At 55.1% G+C, this 14,309-nt stretch overlaps 1 pseudogene; it reads right to left on the reverse strand.

Annotated features, from left to right (window-relative positions):
- Window positions 1-399: 399 nt before the first annotated feature.
- Window positions 400-603, reverse strand: LOC140415718 (small nucleolar RNA U3; annotated as a pseudogene).
- Between the last annotated feature and the right edge of the window lie 13,706 nt (window positions 604-14,309).

Here is a 14,309-nt window from a genome sequence, read left to right on the forward strand (position 1 = left end):
TTTTGTACAGCTGCATCATTACCTCATGGCTCTTAAATTCAATCCCTCTGTTAATGAACGCGAGCACACCATAGGCCTTCTTCACAGCTCTATCCACTTGAGTGGTCACTAATTCCCAGTCAAACCACAGTGCACCAGCCCAGACTGAAAACCACATTCCTCTGGTCAGTTTCACCTTCTGACTCCTCAAAGCTCCCAGGCCCTGCAAAACAAAATCCTCTTTAAAAACATGACCACTGCAGTCAAACACACTATAGCCTCAGGCCTTTAACCCCTTAAATTGCCCTAATATTTAGAAGTCGATATTCCTAAAATCCTCTATTCGGCGCATTCGCTACTGGTGGCAGAAAGGGAAGGATAAATACAAAACAGGATTCATTCTCACATTTTCTTTCACCCACCTTATTCTCTGTTCCCTTCCTCTGGCTTCCCCCATGAGGGAGAAAAAGGACATTTGCCATTAACAAAGATCTGCTGCCTAAAGCAGCAGTCAGTGTTTACTTCCTAAGACAGAAGGGAACAGTGTAATTCCTCTTTATAGTTAGTGCAGCCAGAATGTTTAGAAATTAATTTCTCTGGAAATTAACAGTAGAATTATGCCGAAAAGTATTGAGGGTGAAAAACCTAACTCTTGCTATATTCAATCCAGGAGCTCTATGTGACTCCATGCATTTTTAACATGGTTTCTCCCCTTATTTTTAAGTAATTCTCTCTTTATTCCATTCTCATGTCAAGACATGTTCATAGAATATACAATAGTACAGCCCAGGGTGACTCACCATTTGGCTGACTCTCTCCTTTAGGGAAATATATTTTGATCTACCTCGCACCTCTCAAGATGGCACAGTTAATTGACCGTCTTGATTTGCAGTCCTCTTTCCTAACCTTTTCAACCTTGATGATAATCTGCACAACAAATCTTTGGTTTTCACATTTTAACAGTAAAAGAAATGAGTGTTCCTTGTTGATCAATGAATATGAAACTACATCTGCTAAAGATCCTGGGTGGGATTCTCCCGTGAATCCCGCCCCGCTGCTCCGACGCCGGCTGCCAAATTCTCCGGCGCCGGTTTTTTGGCGGGGGCAGGGATCATGTCGCACATGTCGTTGGCAGTGCCCCCTCCCCCTGGCGATTCTCCGGGCCCCGATGGGCCGAGTGGCCGCCCGTTTTCAGCTGGTCCTGCTGGTGTGAAATGGACAAGGTCCATACCGGCGGGACCTGGCTCTGAGAGCGGCCTGCGGAGTCCTCGGGGGGGACGCGGGGGGATCCGGTCCCGGGTGGGCCCCCACGGTGGCCTGGCCCGCGATCGGGGCCCACCGATCTGCAGGCGGGCCTGTGCCATGGGGACACTCTTTCCCTCTGCGCCGGCCTGTGTAAGGCTCCGCGATGGCCTAGCGCGGAGAAGAACCCCCCCTGTGCATGCGCAGGAATCACGCCAGTCGTTCTGCGCATGTGCCAGAACACACTGGCGCTGCCGGTGGAGGCCCTTCAGCGCTGGTTGGCGTGGCGCCAACCCCCCCAGCGCCGACCTAGCCCCTGGAAGTGAGGAGGATTCCGCAACTTCCGGGCGGCCCGACGCCGGAGTGGTTCAAGCCGCTCTTTGGCACCGGTACAGTCCGCCCGCTGGTTGGGGGAGAATCCCAGCCCCTGTACTTCTCTTCTGTTTTAATATAAATTTAGAGTACCCAATTCATTTTTTCCAATTAAGGGGCAATTTAGCGTGGCCAATCCACCTACCCTGCACATCTTTGGGGTGTGGGTGGTGAGAACCACTCAAACTCAGGGAGAATGTGCAAACTCCACATGGACAGTGACCCAGAGTCGGGGATCGAACCTGGGACCTCGGCACCGTGAGGCAGCAGGGCTAACCACTGCACCACCGTGCTGCCCCTGTACTTCTCCACACCGTAAAAATTGTGAATAAGCTCTGGTCCAGGGCCAATTTGCATCTGACTATCCCCAATTAGTTGATTTAGTTTCTTTTAATGGAATGCCTGGAAATCTGAACTTGTTTTTGACTGATTTGAGACTGAATAAAATATTTGAGAATAAACAAATTGTTTGGACATTACGTGCCGGGGTTTTATTCGCTGCTCCGACGCCGGCTGCCAAATTCTCCGGCGCCGGTTTTTTGGCGGGGGCAGGGATCATGTCGCACATGTCGTTGGCAGTGCCCCCTCCCCCTGGCGATTCTCCGGGCCCCGATGGGCCGAGTGGCCGCCCGTTTTCAGCTGGTCCTGCTGGTGTGAAATGGACAAGGTCCATACCGGCGGGACCTGGCTCTGAGAGCGGCCTGCGGAGTCCTCGGGGGGGACGCGGGGGGATCCGGTCCCGGGTGGGCCCCCACGGTGGCCTGGCCCGCGATCGGGGCCCACCGATCTGCAGGCGGGCCTGTGCCATGGGGACACTCTTTCCCTCTGCGCCGGCCTGTGTAAGGCTCCGCGATGGCCTAGCGCGGAGAAGAACCCCCCCTGTGCATGCGCAGGAATCACGCCAGTCGTTCTGCGCATGTGCCAGAACACACTGGCGCTGCCGGTGGAGGCCCTTCAGCGCTGGTTGGCGTGGCGCCAACCCCCCCAGCGCCGACCTAGCCCCTGGAAGTGAGGAGGATTCCGCAACTTCCGGGCGGCCCGACGCCGGAGTGGTTCAAGCCGCTCTTTGGCACCGGTACAGTCCGCCCGCTGGTTGGGGGAGAATCCCAGCCCCTGTACTTCTCTTCTGTTTTAATATAAATTTAGAGTACCCAATTCATTTTTTCCAATTAAGGGGCAATTTAGCGTGGCCAATCCACCTACCCTGCACATCTTTGGGGTGTGGGTGGTGAGAACCACTCAAACTCAGGGAGAATGTGCAAACTCCACATGGACAGTGACCCAGAGTCGGGGATCGAACCTGGGACCTCGGCACCGTGAGGCAGCAGGGCTAACCACTGCACCACCGTGCTGCCCCTGTACTTCTCCACACCGTAAAAATTGTGAATAAGCTCTGGTCCAGGGCCAATTTGCATCTGACTATCCCCAATTAGTTGATTTAGTTTCTTTTAATGGAATGCCTGGAAATCTGAACTTGTTTTTGACTGATTTGAGACTGAATAAAATATTTGAGAATAAACAAATTGTTTGGACATTACGTGCCGGGGTTTTATTCTCTAACTTTTTGTAAAAATAACTAAAATTATATTTCATGAAATAATCTGAGCACCATGAAGTTGAAAAGTACCCTGCAAAACACAGATTAAAATGTAGCAGGAAGGCACTTTAACAGCAAATGTTTTAGCACACTGTGGAGTGCAAGTCAGCACAAATTGGGAGGGTGTGGCAACAAGTGTGCTTGAAATGTTGAGTTACCTAGGAAACCTTAAAAAAACTATGATTCCTTCAGGCAGGGGCAAAACCACAGTATGCATGGGAGGGTTATTGGAAGGTAAGCTGCGTTCTGCCACAGAGCAAATGATTTCTAAAGCTATGAGTTGGCGAATGACTGATGTGGAATGAATTTTCATTTCACTAAGCAGGTTTCCATGCCCACAGAAACATGATAATGAGACAGCAGGGTGCTCTTACACCTCAGTTGCCTGAGGCTGATTCTGAAGAGATCAAACTAGCACAATTGCAAAATCATGTGAAAATCCTAAAATTTAAGAATCAGGCTCCGGGCGGAATTCTCCCCCAAAACTTTGAAGTGCAGTCTCCGGCGGGAAACAAGGTGCACTCCATCCATCCACACTTAGAAATTTATTGGAGTCAGAGATTATTTGCTCCGTGGGAACCGGGGATACCGGCAAAGCCAGATCCTCAGAGATTGGGGTACTGTTTTGAAAGGGTGCCCTGATCTCAGAATATCACTGCAGCTCCTCCCACAATCGCGGGCAAGGCCCCCCTTCCCCTCCCCCCCGCACATCGCCGGTAAGGTGCAGGAGGTAAGGAAATTAAGATCTTAAGCGATACAGGAGCAAGTCAGTCTTTAATGGTGAGACATAAAGAGATATGGGTCGGGATTCTCTGATCCAGCAGCTAACTGTTGACGGCGTCGTAAAAACCGGAGCGTTTTACGACGGCGTGAACGGGCCGCTGTCAGTAGTGATTCTGGCCCGCGAAAGGGGCTAGGACGGGCACCGCGAAAAGCGGGGGGGGGGGGGGAGCGGTCCCAGACCGACGTCCGATAGGTGGGACGCATCAATGACGCTGGACTGAGTCGCTTAAGGTGCTCGAGCGGCGCTCAGTCCCGAGACCCGTAAGATGGCCGCCACCCGCCGTTCCGCCTTGAGCTTCAGGGACCATGACCTGGACACGCTGCTGGACACGGTGGAGGAGAGGAGGGCGGTCTTGTGCCCAAGATGTGGACACCACCACCCGCGCAGCACCGTCCGGCATTTGTGGAGAGAGGTGGGCAATGCCATCAGTGCCGTGGGGCACACCCCACGTACCGGCGAACAGTGCCGCAAGATGCACGACATTACGAGGGCAGGCAGGGTGACGTGCCCCTGGCACCACCCCCGCATATCACCCACACATGTGAAAGGCACCCCCCACCCACCAGGGGGATGGCTCAACCCCCTACCTGACCCACATGGGCTGCACCCACTCATGACAGGCACTTTGGCCGGGTGCCCCGTGCTGCCATGCCATCATTTACCCAACATCAGCGCTGCCTGCGTCGGACCGCCTAATACTAATGCTGCAGGCCCACGGCCAGTGCAAGGCCCAATGGCCCCCAGGGACGCAGGCCACGGCAGGGAGGCCAGACGCCATGGAAGCCCTTCCACTGACAAAGAGACCGAGGACACTGAGACCCAGAGGACGGACACCCAGGACACCGACTGCCAGGACACGGACACCCAGGACCCAGGTGCATACCTCACCAGGACACTGACACACAGAGGACTGACACACAGAGGACGGCCCCCCAGAGGACTTATGGACCGGACAGTGACATGCAGACAGGGGGACTCAGGGCCCATCAGACCAGGGGTCGAAGCCGGAGACCCCGGACCTTGGGTCCGCCGACGACCTTGACTTCGCGGCTCTGCTGTCTCCCACATCCTCCACCATCGCAGAGACTATCACCTCAGTTGGACACTTTAGTGATGAGGCTTCTGGGACACTGACTGGTGCGCATCACACAGCCATACCGGTACAGCAGGTGGAGGTAGGAGCAGCCGAGGGGCCAGACGGTCAGAGAGCAGCCCAGCCCCAGCAACCAGCTGCCGCCCAGACGGTTCCCGGGTTCCTGGACTTACCAGACCCACCCCTAGATCCGATGCAGTTAGACACACAGGGACTAGTCAACGGGATGACGGCCGGCTTCCAGCAGCTGCAGACGCAGGTGGAGGAGTCCATCCGCATCCAGGAGCAGGGAGTGGTGCCGGTCATTGCTGCCACCCATGCCGACACCGCACGGGCGGCGTTCACGCTGGAGGCAAAGGGAGCAACGGTGTCGGCCATGGGTCAGGTTATGCAAAGCGTGGGGCTTCATGTGCATGCGTCATCCGTGGCCCAGGACAGGGCTGCCCTCTCCCAGGCAGCCATGTGTCAGAGCCAACTGGACATCTCAGCCGTGCTCCACAGTCTGGCCGAGTCTCAGCAGGTCATCGCTGAGAGCATCGGCGGCATTGCCAAGGTGATGGCCCAGTCCCAGCAGGCCATCGCTCAGTCCCAGCAGGCCATCGCCCAGTCCCAGCAGGCCATCACCCAGTCCCAGCAGGCCATCGCTGAGAGCATCGGCGGCATTGCCCAGGTGATGGCCCAGTCCCAGCAGGCCATCGCCCAGTCCCAGCAGGCCATCGCTGAGAGCATCGGCGGCATTGCCCAGGTGATGGCCCAGTCCCAGCAGGCCATCGCCCAGTCCCAGCAGGCCATCGCTGAGAGCATCGGCGGCATTGCCCAGGTGATGGCCCAGTCCCAGCAGGCCATCGCCCAGTCCCAGCAGGCCATCGCTCAGTCCCAGCAGGCCATCACCCAGTCCCAGCAGGCCATCGCTGAGAGCATCGGCGGCATTGCCCAGGTGATGGCCCAGTCCCAGCAGGCCATCGCCCAGTCCCAGCAGGCCATCGCTGAGAGCATCGGCGGCATTGCCCAGGTGATGGCCCAGTCCCAGCAGGCCATCGCCCAGTCCCAGCAGGCCATCGCTGAGAGCATCGGCGGCATTGCCCAGGTGATGGCCCAGTCCCAGCAGGCCATCGCCCAGTCCCAGCAGGCCATCGCTCAGTCCCAGCAGGCCATCGCCCAGTCCCAGCAGGCCATCGCTGAGAGCATCGGCGGCATTGCTCGGATGCTGGGTGGCGTCGTACAAGCCCAGAGGGAGTCCCAGATAGGGATGGCCGACTCCCTAAGCTCCATCGCTGCTGACGTAAGGACCCTGGTCGATACCACAGCGGATCTCCAGGCCTGGCAGTGGCAGGTGTCGGTGGTGCCTTGGGGCTTGTCTCCGCTCGCACCCCCGTCCCATAGAGAGGCCCGGGGGCCGCCGGGCACCCCGTGGGAGGGGGAGGGGCTGGGGCCCATGCTGGTGACTCCTGCAGGGGAGGTCCCAGAACACCGCAGCACCTCGGACTCCCCCCGTTCCGTCCCCGGTGTATCTGGTGGGCAGTGGGCAGAACAGGGTGGCACCACCCCATTCAGGATGCCCGAGGAGCAGCCTGGCCCATCCAAGTTGGGCCGCCCCAGGAAACGAGCGCCGACGGGGAGCCAAGTCGCAGGGCAGGGGTCTCAGCAGTCCGCCTCCACTCCTGCCATACCGCCTGGGGAGGCACAGCGATGTAGTGGCAGGGCCCGTAAGGCCAGGAGGTTAGACACCTAGTAAGTTGGCACGGGTGCAGGGCACAGTTTAGTTATAGGGGCTAGAGCACTTGTATGTAATCTTTCTAATTAAACTCACTATTGCACCAATGCAAGCTGCTTCTGTGCTATGTCTGATGATGGTGGGGTCAGGTAGGGGACTGAGTGCCGCTGTGATCAAGGGGTGAATGAACGTTGAGGCCCGGTGGGTCTCCCAGATGACCACCCCCAGATGACCACGCCACCCCGCCCCCAGCGGTTCGACAGGGCCATGTGATGGAGTGCACAGCACGCAGGCAGGGACCACCCAGGTGGAGGGTGTAACTGTGGCCATGAGTCAGACAGTGTCTGATGATTTGGAGCTGATAGCTCATCGTAGAGTGGGTTGGCATCATCCTCCATGGCATCGACCACACCCGCTTCCACAAGCAACCATGTGAGCCCAGGCCATTGTGCCGCAGGTGGATATGTAATGGAGGGTGTGGTGCATGAGGTTGTGTGGTGGGTGGTGGGAGGAGGTGTGTCTCATGGGTGTTGTGAGAGGTGGGGGTGCTGGGTGGTGAGGTGGTGCCGTACAGTGGGGCCAGTGCCCGTGCTCAGCGAGCCCCCACCACCTAGTTGGTGAAACGTGTGACGATCAATGTCGCCCGTGCTTCCTGGACAAGCCGGTGACGTCGTGCAGCCTCCCGTCCATATCCAGCCCCCATGTCACGTTGATTGCTCCCCCCCTCCCCATCCTCCTCATCTGGAGAGCCGTGCCCTTCCCGGGCTCCCCCTCTGCCACCTCCTCCTCCTCCTCCAGCACATCGCCCCCTGCTGGACTATATTGTGCAGGACACAGCAGACCACAACGATGTGGCCGTCCCGCTCCGACGGGTACTGGAGGGCCCCTCCAGAGTGATACAGGCACCTGAAGCGCATCTTCAGCAGCCCAAAGCACCTGTCGACCACACCCCTGGTCGCTGCATGGGCTTCATTGTAGCGGGTCTCCGCTTCGGCTGTGGCCTCCGTATAGGCGTTATCAGCCATGACCGCAACGGGTAACCCTTGTCGCCCAGCAACCAATGCCTTGCCGGGGGGGTTGTCCCTTGAACATGGCAGGGATGAACGATTTTGCCAGGATAAACGCGTCATGTACACTGCCCGGGTACCGAGTGCAGACATGCAGGATCTTCATCTGGTGGTCACAGACCACCTGAATGTTCATGGAGTAGGACCCCTTTCTGTTCTCCGCTGGTGGCCGCATGGCGACGTGAACCCCATCGATCGCCCCCTGTACCATGGGTATCCTGGCCACGTCTGCAAATCTCGCTGCCCAGGCATTCTGGTAGGCGCAGTCCACAGGGAACTGGATGTAGCGGTCCGCGATGTCGTACAGGGCGTCCGTCACTGCACGGATGCACCGGTGCGCCGATGGCTGGGAGATGACGGGCAGGCGACTGGAACAATCCCATGGCATAAATGTTCAGGGCCACTATAACCTTGACGGCCACCGGGATGGCTTGTCCTCCCCCAGTGCCATGCGGTGCCAGGTGTGCCATCAGGTGGCAGATATGGGCGACGATCTCCAGGCTCATCCGGAGTCTCCTCCTGCATGCCCTGTCCGGCAGGTCCTCGAAGGACATGCGGCGCCCGTAGTCCTTCATCGGGCGCTTCATCGGGCGCCTCCGGTGCCGTAGCACCACCTCCTCCACCTCCTCCCCATTGGTATCCCCGTCCTCACCCCCATCGTTGTCCTCCTCCTCCTGCGCCTGTCGGGCGGGCGGCCCTGCAGCCTGAGCGGGTGCCACCTGGCCCTCTGCAGCCCGTCCCTCTGCTGCAGCTGCTGCTGCCGCTGCCTCTCTGAGCCGCCTGCGCCGACGCTGCCACAGGGCTGCATGCAGGTGTCCAGCACCCATCCGCACGGCCGGGGGCTTGCACTCAGCCAGCACCCAGGGTCGGTGCCCATCAGCCTTGCCGCATTAATGGCGGCCGTGGCTTAGGCACCGCCCTGCCTTAGCGGGCCGTTCCCGGCCGGCGGGGCTGTCCTCCCCAAGCCCCTCCCCGAACCTGGAGGCCCTCCCCACGTCACCTCCTCGCCCCCCCCCCCAGCCACGGCCGTCCCGGTCCCGCCACCCATAGGTCCCCCCACGCTGGCCCCTCACCTCCTGCTTCCGGATCGTGAGTCAGCACGACTGGCTCACGATTTTTAAAAGGAGGTTAGAATGGCGCCGGCGTGCCCTGGGTCCATGCCGTCGGGACTTCGGCCCATCGCTAAACGGACCCCCTCCGGCGATTCTCCGGGCCGCTTGGCATCGATCACGACCAACCGTTTTCGCTCGTTGGCAGAATCGCAAAACGGCGGAGAACTGGCGTCGCGCGAAATACCATTGGGAACGGGGATTCTCCGAACCGCCGCAGGCTGAGAGAATCCTGCCCAGGTAGGAAGGAGCATTGCCTGAAAAAGTGGTCATCTGTGGAATTAGTGGTGAGAGGGGTAGTGTGCCATTATGTAAGGTAAGGTAGAAAAGTGGTGGTAAGAGTAATAGAAAAATCACCGTTTTCTGGGTACAATTTATCACAGGTAGGAGTGCAGCCTACTGTGGTGGAAAAGCCAGTGGAGAGTTAAATAACCGAGATGTTGCAACACGTATACCCTGGGGTGTTTCCTGATTGTGTGGTGACAAGATCACAAAGCCACAGATTGAGACAGGATGAAGAGTACTGAGGAGTACCAATAGGGAGGCTGAAGTTCAGTTGTCAGAAACCATGTTTGATCAGACAGAACAAGAGCTGGTAGTGGATGCAGTGGAATATTTTTAGTTCAAGAAAGTTGGTTAAATTACAGCAGAAAGATTCAGAAATAAAGCAGTTGTATAAGAAAGGACATATGGAAATATGATCTGAGTGTATATTAGAGCATTAATACGGTACAAATAATGTATTAATGAGAAAATGGTTCATGTGTTAGGCAGGTAGGTTTGATGTGGACTGCACTCGATGCAGGGAAGCTAGAAACAGACGTCTAACACTGGAGAAGATCCAACACTGTTTTATTCAAAGATAGAACTGACATACATATTCAGCTGTGGGCCGACACTGTACTGAACTGACTGGGGACCTTGTAGTAGCCTGATCAGACTTACTAGCTACCGCATGGTGTTGTACTTGCTAGCTCGTGGACTCTGACTGTCTCAGTGGCTGGGTCCCGAGAGAGCGGGAAACCTAGTGCCCTCTGGCTTTATAGTGGCGGTGTCCTGTCTAGTGATTGGCTGCACTGTGTTGTGTGCTTACTGGTCATCCTCTGTGTCAATCACTGCCTGTCTGCACTTCATTATATACATGAGTGGTTATTATGACATCTCCCCTTTTTTTTTTAGATAAATAAATACTAAGGTGTGCGTGCGTATATATATATATATGCCTGACTATATACAAAAGGTGTCTAAATGAACGTATATACATAGGAAGGTGTCAATAGTGCAGATACATGGCAAACAAAACAATATTTACGGAGATTAAATCGATTAAGTCACAAAATGTACAAAAGTTCAGTCTACAGATTCAGTCCTTGTGGTGGGCGACAAATTCTTGTCGATCGCCGCAGAGGTGGATCAGGAGCTGCCTGCGCGTGGATAGGCGGGATCGCTGCCATCGTGGTGGTCGCATGGGCCGGCAGGATTGCTGGTAGACCGGTGGCCTCGTGGCAGGGAACGTCCGGAGGAAGCGTCGTAGGCGGTGGGGCGCTTCGGTCAGGTAGCGGGCATGGAACTCTTCGCAGTGCCCGTCTGTTGCGCCATAGCAGGGAGCCATCAGCCATGTGGATAAGGAACGATCTTGGCGCCACTTGTTTGATCACAACAGCTGTGGCTGACTAGCCGCCCTCAGGCAACTGGACATGAACATGATCAGGTGGGGCCAGCTCGGGTAGATCCATGGCATGAGCATCATATGTGGCCTTCTGTTGGGCCCGTGACTGCTGCATTTTCTGTAAGACCGTGAGGTGGTCAAGGTCTGGAACATGGATGGCTGGAACTGTGGTCCTCAGAGTGCGATTCATGAGCATTTGCAGTGGAGACAACCCAGTGGACAGTGGGGTTGCCCTGTATGCCAGCATCGCCAGGTTGAAGTCGGAGCCTGAGTCTGCAGCTTTGCACAGCAACTGCTTTGCAATATGGACCCCTTTCTCGGCCTTCCCGTTTGACTGCGGTGGCGGGGACTGGAGGTTACGTGACGGAAGTTGTAGGACTGTGCAAAATCAGACCATTCTTGGCTGTAAAAGCAAGGACCGTTGTCGCTCATTACCGTGAGTGGAATCCCGTGCCTGGTGAACGTTACTTTGCAGGCTTTGATTACCGCCTCGACGTGAGGTCGGACAGTTTCACCACTTCTGGGTAACTGGAGCAGTAGTTGACCAGGAGTATGTAGTCACACCCCTTGGAGTGGAAAAGGTCTACACCTACTTTGGACCATGGAGAGGTCACGATCTCGTGCTGTTGCAGCGTTTCCTTGGGTTGAGCTGGTTGAAACTTCTGACAGGTAGGGCAGTTGAGGACTGTGTCGGCAATGTCCTGCCTGATGCCCGGCCAATAGACCGCCTCCCGAGCTCTGCGTCGGCATTTCTCACCCGAAGGTGACCCTCATGGAGTTGGCCCAGCACCATAGCCCGCATTCTCTGAGGAATTACGATCCTGTCGAGTTTCAGAAGGATTCCCTCCACCACCGTCAGGTCGTCTTTTACGTTATAGAACTGGGGACATTGTCCCTTCTGCCAGCCATTGGTAGGGTGCTGCATCACACGATCCTTGGCCACCTCCTCACGAATTTGGACCACCCGTTCGTTAGAGGCCGAAAGGTTGGTGGCACACGACTGCACTTGCGCTTCTATGTGGCAGATGAAGTCACTTTGTTGACACGGTGTGGTGATGGACCGGGATAGGGCATCTGCAACGATCAGCTCTTTACCTGGCGTGTAGACCAGTTCGAAGTCGCAGCGGCGTAGCTTAAGAAGAATTCGCTGTAACTGAGGTGTCATGTCATTTACATCCTTCTGGACTATATGGACTAGAGGCCTGTGGTCCGTCTCTACCGTGAATTTTGGCAGGCCGTAAACATAGTTGTGAAACTTGACTATCCCTGTCAGGAGGCCCAGACACTCCTTCTCAATCTGGGCGTACCGTTGCTCAGTGGGCGTCATGGCCCTGGAGGCATATGCCACTGGAGCTCAGTTTGTGGAGTCATCTCGCTGAAGGAGCACCGCCCCAATGCCATCCTGGCTTGCATCAGTCGATATCTTGGTTTCCTTGGTTGGGTCGAAGAAATAATTTTGATAAGTGGATAAGAGCAGTAAAAATAGACCAAATGTATGACACTCTTAGTGAAATTATTATTTTGGAGGAAGTTAAAAATACACTTCCTGAAGTAGCGAGAACTTATGTGAAAGAGTAAAGAGGTGGGCAGCACGGTGGCGCAGTGGTTAGCATTGCTGCCTCACGGCGCCGAGGTCCCAGGTTCAATCCCGGCTCTGGGTCACTGTCCGTGCAGAGTTTGCACATTCTCCCCGTGTTTGCGTGGGTTTCGCCCCCACAACTCAAAGATGTGCAGGGTACGTGGCTTGGCCACGCTAAATTGCCCCTTAATTGGAAAAAATTAATTGGATACACAAAATTTATCGAAAAAAGAGCAAAGAGCTAAAACTGCTAGACTGGCAGCGGAAATGATGGATAATGTTGAATTGGTTCAGAAAGCAAAGTCTGGTACTCTAAAATTATTTTTTTTAAAAACTATTGATCCAGTGGCGGTCTCTCTTATGTGGGGGACAGTGGGGCGGGAGGACGGGGGTCAGGTGGGAATGGAGTGGGCAGGATTTGTATTGGGGGGGAGGCCCTCTGATGGGCTTTGGGGGCAACTCAGTAAAAGAGTTACCTACTTGGCACACCGTGAAGTCCACTGCAGCCAGGCCACGCTGGGAAATACCTGCACAATTCTTGCCCATGTCAACGCTGTCTTGTAGAATCCAGTTCCCAGCCTGTTAATAGGATACCAGTGAGTCAATTTGACCTATTTCTTCTTCCGACTGGCGCAGGGCCAAACATCAATACTGCTGCCAGCGAGGGATCAGAGCATTGGAATGGGATTGGTGCCCGGCGACAATCCCATTTTTTGAATGCCCTGGATTCTCCACTGCATTGGGTACCCTGCTACCAGCAGCAGGCAGTGGGGAGTCCAACCCATTGTCTCCATGTTCTTCCAAACTAAATAAATCACCAGTTCTTACTATTTCTTGTTATATTTTCAAGTACAACACATCATCTTCCACTTAATGATATATTATTCAATTTCCTATTTGTTGTTATTATAATTTTAGAAATAATCAATTGTACCTCCGGTGCCCCAGCTGTGTGTTTCTCGGCTGTGCGCCGTTCGCTGGGGGCGGGATTCTATCTTCCTGCTGCTTGTCAATGGGATTTCTCATTGTAACCACCCCACGCCGCCGGGAATGATGTGGGCATGGTTAAAATGCCGGTGGGAAAATTAATCGGAATGACTAGAGAATTCCGGCCACTCTCGCTAAATGTAAATCAAAATCATTGATATATAGTGACCATAAATGTTCCCAAAACATATGGGACATCGTTATCCAATTATTTGTTTTATAAATTTAGCACGTTCAATGACCACCAAAGCGAGGTTGTAGTCCAACTGAAGGCTTTAATAAGCTAGATGTTTCCCCCAGCAGCTCAGGTACAGAATGAAGGCTGCTGGGGCGGCACAGGCTCTTATACCCCACCTAGCAGGGCGGAGCTACCATACATCCTAACCAATAGAAAGCATACAGTTTCCACCAATGGTGCTCCAGCCTATCAGGTACCGTAATACCTATAATACCACATTCACCCCCTGTTAAAAAAGAGTCCGGCGGAGGTGATGGCCTGATACTACAAACATGGCAACGTGGTAGAATTAGTTATGGAGGTACCGTAATACCTCCGTACAGCATTTTGTAACTATTTACAATTCTAATAGCTATGTACATTTGATGATTTACATTTACAGCTAACACTTTACAGTTTACAATTTAAAATGAAGCAATCAGTTTACAGTTTACAGTTTACAATTTAAAATGAAGCAATCAGTCGATCGGGGGCCCTGGTCGTCCTCTGTGATCGTCGGAGCTTTGGCGGTGACTCCGGTGGAGGCTCGGGCATCTGTGACTCCGGGAGCGTGGCTTCGATTTCCATGGCAGCTTCGGCACCCCTAGACGGCGCTGGTGGGGAAAACGGTTGACCTGGAAGGGAGTGCCTGCGGGTGCGTCGGTGGGTGGGGGGGCCTAGACGGGGCCGTCGGAAGGACCGATCCACCTGTAAGATGCCCCAGTGGAGAGGAGGGTGGGACTGGTGGCTGGGGTGTGCGTGGGGCTCCGGCGGGTGCCAGGTCTCGTAGGGAGACCGTATCTTGTCGGCCGTTGGGGTACGCCACGTAGGCGTACTGGGGGTTAGCATGGAGCAGATGGACCCTCTCGACCAACGGGTCCGACTTGTGCTCCCACACGT

Source organism: Scyliorhinus torazame, chromosome 4 (assembly GCF_047496885.1).
Source record: "Scyliorhinus torazame isolate Kashiwa2021f chromosome 4, sScyTor2.1, whole genome shotgun sequence".
In the NCBI taxonomy this organism is placed as follows: domain Eukaryota; kingdom Metazoa; phylum Chordata; class Chondrichthyes; order Carcharhiniformes; family Scyliorhinidae; genus Scyliorhinus; species Scyliorhinus torazame.